We start from the raw sequence: 7,345 nt of genomic DNA, 5'->3' as shown, positions 1-7,345 counted from the left end.
ATCCTGTCTTCTCCATTCTTCTCTTAGGATCTTGGGCACACATGCACATGTGCCCGGCGTGAGTTTAAGCCACCGGGCCTGAGACTCGAACCGCAGTCGACTACATGGGAGTTCAGTGACATATCCATTACACTAACTGCTGGTCCCATCTGCTGGTATTTCATATTTTCCCCAAGGAGTTTCTTCTGTCAGACTGTGCCATTCTGTAGTATGTCTTTAGGAGAAAGTTATCAGCATTATATATCACATTTTAATTCCCTAGTTACCGAGTTTCTCCTATTGTTTCTAAAGCAGGTTTATTCTTCACAATATTTATGTGATTTCCAGTGCCTGTCCAAATGAATAAGCCCTTGTAGGCCACCAAAGAAACTAATACTTAATAAAACAAGACAAGTAAAGGCAGTGGTAAAAGTGAAGGTCTCTTTTTCTGCATGGTCTGAAGAGTTCTCTCTATTTTCTTACTAAGACTTCTGTGTGTAAACTAAGTACATTTTTGTTGGTAGGAACACACAAAAAGTTTTTAGCTCTTTTGAGTAATAACTTTATCTTTTTTTACTTTCTTTTTCTTTTTCTTTTTTTTTTTTTTTTTGAGAGGGTTTTGCTATAGGGTGCATGTGCTCGCTAGAAAGAGAGAGAGACAGAAAGTGAGAAATCACCACCCAGAGGGGCTGGCCACACTGCAATCCCTTCTCCATTCTTCTCTTGGGATCTTGGGCATGCCTGGCATGAGTTTAAGCCATTGGGTCCAGGACTCGAACTGCAGTTGGCTACATGGGAGTCCAGCGACATAGCCATTATGCTAACTGCTGGTCTCTTGAGTAAGAACCTTTATCTGAGGACCTTGCTCACTGATGGGATTGATTTGTCCAGCCAATGCTGCATCCTCTGACCATCTGTGGTGGCAGAGCCTTCTTTGCCAGTCTTCTTGTTCCTCTATCCTGACGGCTGATAAGTCTTGTTTATGAAAAAGTACTTTGGTCTAATGAATACAAAGGACTCAGAGTTCAATCCTGGCTCTGTAACTTACTTGCAACTTTAACACAATAGTGCCTGTATTATAGACTCATGAAGACTAATATGACATAAATGGTAGTTCTTGCCACAGAGTGAGTGCACAATACCCATCAGTCCTATCTCAGGCATTCCCAACGCCCTTTTCTACCCCAAGGAGAAATGAATACATGACAATAATGTTCACAGGGGTGCAGCAGTGAAGCGTGACACTCTATGAAGCTGGCCCACATGTGGAGGTCAACAGTTCAGTTTTGGAGACCTCCTTGATCATGCTGGGCACACTCTTATCCACGATCTGAGACTGGCTGAGACTGGTATTGTATTGGAGCATCAATAATCTGTTTTCGATTCTCTTGTCACAGTCGTGGAAGAAATAAATAAATAAACCTAAAAGAAAATGATTGTCAGAGCTATCCAAGATCCTGCCTTGGTTTAATAATCTTTTTGATTCTTATTTCTTTTTAATTATTTGTAGAACTTTTCCAATGAAAAAGACCAAGGAACTTTTACAAAATAGAAGAGACAAACAGAAATATTAATTATATTCAGTGTGTAATCTTGAAGGATTCTAGCATGTAAAAAATTAGTAAAAACTCAATAAAATTCTAATAAATTAGTGGTATAATTAATAATGTATCAACATTAATTTCTTATTCTTGATAATTGTGCTGTTGCTGTGTAACATGTCAGCATAAGGACTGTGATAAACTCTATACGGAAACTCTTCATATGTCTTTTGCAGCCTTTCTGAAAGTTTCAAATCAGTTTGAAATAAAATATTTAAAAATAATTTATTCAGAATGTATGATTTCTATTTTTAACTTTCTATCTAAAATAAATTTTTACAAATCTGCCTTAAAACCTTGTATTTAATTTTTAATGTAGGAGTCTTACCTTTTTCACCTTCAATCAGTAGTATGCGTTGCTGGGACTTCAGTTTCTAAAAAAGGATGGAATTTTAATGTAGCACATTCACAGCTATATAGTATTCCTCTGTCTTATATTTTACCAAATATTTTGTGTCCAGATATTAAATTCTTTATGGTTGCACTTCCTCAATCTAGTTGACATTTTGGCAGTCTTTTTTTCTTTCTTTCTTCCTTCCTTTCTTTTTTTTTTTTTTTTTTTTTTGAGGTTTTTCTATGCTCTGGAACTGATGTTTAACAATCCCTCCATTTCATTATTATGATAATAGCAAGGGGAACAAAACAAAGGTAAGTCTGTCATCCCTTCTCAAATGTTCATATGGATTTGTATAATGTAAACACTGCAAGTATACTATGAACACTGGGCCCTAAAAATTTCTAGAGAATGAATCAGTGACTCTGGTAGCCAATTTAAACCTTCTTTGCTTTCTTCAAAGGGACTCTGTAATCCCAAAAGTGATTTAAAGTGGTATCTTCAAACAGTGGGAAAGGTAGTAGCTCTTAAAGCTTTAGAGATAGTGTCTCAAAGACCTAATTAAACCTAACTCAATAAGCACGAATAATTTTAAAAATACATTTAAAATTTTCTGCTTAAATAAGAAATAGATACTGCAGAGCATCTGGAGAATTTGGAAAAGTCTAAATGAAGAAATAAATTCATCAATAATTAAATATATGGTAATTACTAATTTTTTAAAGAATTATTTTTTATTTAACTTTATTTATGATTGTTATTATTTTTCAGTTTGATCAGGGAGAAAGAGAGAGAGAGAGGGAAAGTGATAAAAGAAGCCACTGGGGGACCAGCAGTTAGTTGACTGCAGTTCGAGTCCCGGACCCAGTGGCTTAAACTTACGCTGGGCATGTGTGCACACGTGCCCAGGATCTTGAGAGGATAAAGGAGGAGAAGGGATTGAAGCATGGCCATCCTCCCTGGGGGGTGATTTTTTGCTTTCTGTCTCTCTGTCTTTCTGGTGAATGCACTCTCCCTATTGCAAAAACCTCTCAAAAAAAATACTCCCCCTTTTGAAAACCCCTCAAAAAAAAAAAAAAAAAAAAAGATAAATGAAAGAGAAGAAGCTACCGGGTCTAGGAGTTAAACACGGTTGGCCATTTGAGAGTCCGATGCCTTAATCACCATGCCACCTTTCCTCCCTTTTTTTTTTTTTTAAGAATTTTTTTTTATGTAGCTTTGTTATCATTATTATGTAATTACTAATATTTTAATATCTTCATATGCATATTATACATAGTAGGATAAAAGTTTACTCCTACTATAGCTTTAAAATAGAGCATTGTCAATACTTTAAATCTGTGCTAAATATGGTATTTTGTCCCCACACCAAGCAATTCTCTGATACCACCTAAGTATTGTATATATTTCTTTCTGACCCTGTCTACTTAGAATTGGCATCAGATCCCAAAGGTTAAGGGCCCAGTCCCACAACACTGCTCCCTGCACATAATATATAGCTATCAATGTGCTGTGTTAAAATTTCATTCTTTTTAGAAACTTAGTCCCAGCAGCACATACTACTGGTCGAATAGTATGTGTAAATTGTAAATCTGGGACTCTGTTAGTTGACTCTTTTGGATTCTCACAGATTTCTTGGGTTCGACTGTTTGCTAGAATGACTCACAGAACTCATGCTCCCTGTGTCATGAAGGCCATGTGAGGAGTCCTTTCTTCCACTTCATCTGGCATGAATGAAGCACTGACTCCCTTTCCAAAAGCGCAGGTCTGAGAAGAGTGCTAAAACAGGAGAGTCATATATGAAATATCATTTTATTTTATCGAGAAGAGCCACAATATGAATGAATATATTGCTTCATACAAAAGACCACGAAAACCTAAATTTGAGTAATAAAGGCAGTCTGTTAGAGAAACAGGCTATAAGCAAGAAAAAGAAAGAACATGAAGCTGTGAGAGAGACTCATGGTCAAAAGTGAACATGCTGATCATGACATAGCTGCATTGTGGCCCACATGAACAATTTTGATAAACTTTAGCCTGAGGGGCTGGATGAGGTTCTCTCTCCATTCAAAATGTAAGAAAACATTAACCTTATCTAATTCAAAGTGGTAAAACTAACTTTTCTGGATATATCATGAAATCAAATTTTATTCACAATTCAGATAAAAGATAACCATAATTTAATAGAGTAAACGATTTTAAGGAGCAGAAGAGACTTGCATCAGATTACATGCCAGTGCTTAGTGGTATTGCTAGTTTGTCTTTAGAAAGACTGAAAAGGAAGGTATACTGGCTTCCTGGTAAGGGACAGGAAGGTGGGGTTTAAATGCTGTATTAGTCTGTTGTGTTGCTAGTAATGGAAATACCTGACACTTGGTGATTTATAAAAACAGAGGTTTATTCAGCTCATGGTTTGGATGTCCAAGGTCCAGACCTCTCATCGGCAGAGTCTTCTTGTTGGTGGGTGCTCTCTAGAAAGTCTTAAAACAGCTCAGGGCATTACATGATGAGACAGAATAAGAGCAGAGCAAGAGAGCACAGGTCTCTGTTTATATACCCATTTCTCTGCTTTGGTCTCTCTTTTTATAAACTACCAGAAGTCAATCATGGAGGCCCCACCCTTATCACCTCCTAAATGCTCTACCTCTTAAACCTGTATCAGATTAAGTTTCTTTTTAATACCTCATAAAGCAACCAAATTCCAACACATAAAGTTTTAGGGAACATGTGCATACCATAGCAAATACCATATAAGTATAAGGAGATATAGAGTTGGAGAGACATCTGGGAGTTAGGTAATTCAAGTAGTGTGTGCCAGCCCTCAAGAGAAAAGCAGGGATTGATGTGGGAGAGCCCAGCTTGAGGCAGAGACATCTGAAGGGACAATAGACAGGCAGTTGGAATTAGAGGAGTTGGCACAGATATTAAGACCCTAGGCATTGTCTAGCTATTCTTTTAACAGAATATAGAAACTTGTAGGAGAATAAATTAACTCATGGACTATAGTGAAGATTCAGGCATAATTCCCAGAACATGGAAGTCCTCAGTAATTGTTTACTTATTTCAATAAAATCAGAAAAGAGAAGATGATATGGTAGACTAGGGCTTGGAATGTTGAGGAGCTCTGCTTGGTCATTGAGTCTTAAGTTCGTCTTAACTGTTTCATCTTACCATCTTGGAAAGAGATGAATGGTTTTAATGGTAGGTTATATTTATGTGGTGACTAGGTTCATTTGCAATGACAAATATTGCTATGATCCTTTATCCTCCAGAGTGGCTTGGAGAAATACAGTGTGATGAACTGAATATTTATGTCTGCCCCACCTGGCCCCAATATTCATTGGTTAAAACTCTAACCTCCAAAATGATGATAATAGAAGGTAGAGGATCTTGACAGCTGTATGGGTGGATTCCTCATGAATTAGACTTTTCCCTCATGAGTTACATCCCAGAAAGATTCCTCCCCACTTTATCCATGTGAGATTTCAGTGAGAAGATAGCCATCTATGTGAAAGAGGGTTCTTATCAGATTCTGAATCTACTGACTCCTTATTCTTGGACTTCTCAGATTCCAGACAAGAGAGAAATAGATTTCTGTTGTTCTTAAATTACTCAGCCTTAGGTATTTTGTTTTAGCTTTATAGGTAGACTAAGACATTGAGTATTTGCTGTTCCTCATCTGAAAGTCTGAAAATAGTATGATCTGACAGTATTATGGTTGACATATTACCTACACAACCTGGGCCCTGGGAGTGGCTTGACCTGTTAGTGAGGCTGGGTGAAACAACCAGACTTGGACTGAGTTCCATGTGAGTCTTGGTCATAGGCAGTGGGTTTTGTCAGATTAGGAAATAAAAATACATCATATCCAGTTAAATATAATCACTTCTACTATTCCTTGCCGTGGAATAAAAGAAAACTTTTGCACAGGCAATATTTACACCAACATTTGTTTGTTATCCATCTGAAAAAATTTCTAAGTATCTGTATTACATACTTATTATATTTCTATGATTATTTGACTCTATGTAACATTTCTTTGTTTTGTGGACTTTGCTCATAAAACAACTATTATTTACATTGTGACATAGCTTATACAGTGATTATCATGCTTAATCTTATTGTTAAGCATTGATTAATGAAGAAACATCTTCAGCTTTTGCATCATGAGTCATTACACTGCCCATGTTCTTGCATAATGTAAGCATTCTATGAATTATTCTTCAGTTTTGATTTGTTGGATCATTTAAACTAGCTTGTATGGCTTAAGTTATTTTCCTACTTTTCAGTATTATGTTTCACCTCTTGCTCAATAACTTTCAAAAATTATTGTTCATTGTTAAAAAAAACATAGTCAATTTTTATTTCCTTTTCATGTAAAAATCAAATTATTTGGGGCCAGAAGATGGTATAGGAGTTAAGATGCTGGACTCCCACTTGGTTTACCGTGGTTGGAGTCTCAGAGTTGGAGGCTTGAAATCACACCAGGCGTGTGAGGTTGCGTGCCTAAAATCCCGAGACAAGAATGGAGGAGAAGGGATTATGGCATTGCCATCTCCCCTTGGAGGTGATTTCTCACTTTCTGTCTCTCCAGCAGTGCATACACAGTATAACAAACATCTCTAAAAAATTGAATTCTTCGATAGTTGATATTTATTTTAAAGATAATCAGTGCAAGTGCTAAAATGATTACTTAATTCAAGTCAAAATTTCTTTTTCTGTTCAAAAGTAAAGTATGGTTAGTCACTCATGGGAATTGTATGTTCTGCTCTTTGCTGTGCTATATCAGTGCAGCAATGCCTGTAGGACAGTCTGGATGAGGTTGGGATATTGTTTGAGTAATTGAACAGAAGAGCATAAGTGAGCAAAATTGTGATGACTGTGAATAAATTTATGGCTGGGCCAATGAGACCATAATAAGGATTGTAGCTCAGATCCCTGGATAAGTGGTTAAGATAAAGGTTATTAGCTGTTAATTTATTAAGAATAAAGTATAATTTGGAACTAAGTGTCATAGATTACTGCCACATTTCTCCATCAGATATAATTCATGTCATGTGGGTAGCTGTCTTAAATTTGCTCTTCTTAAGGATGCAAGCCAAAATGATTGCTGTTTTGTGAGTTACGTTTCAATTAAGTTGTATTAGCAACTTTGTTTTAATTGCTTCTGAGGGACTTCATCCCAAAAGTACTAGAAGGTATCCAAATTCTACCCAATCCACCTGGTGAACCTTAAATTGCTTTTGGGACTAGAAGCATCCTCCAGGCAGCAAACACTTCAAGTTTCCTTGGTGCATCATTGACTGGTCCTTTTAAGATTCTTTTCTAGTGAGAAGACTGTAATGAGCCCACACTCCACCATTTGTGAAGTTGTTTCTATTTTCCCGCTGTTCATGGATTTTTACAACAGCAGTGGTAGCTATCTGATTTT

Source organism: Tupaia chinensis, unplaced genomic scaffold (assembly GCF_000334495.1).
Source record: "Tupaia chinensis unplaced genomic scaffold, TupChi_1.0 Scaffold000291_1, whole genome shotgun sequence".
Classification (NCBI taxonomy): Eukaryota; Metazoa; Chordata; class Mammalia; order Scandentia; family Tupaiidae; genus Tupaia; species Tupaia belangeri.
This window is presented reverse-complemented; position numbering follows the sequence as displayed.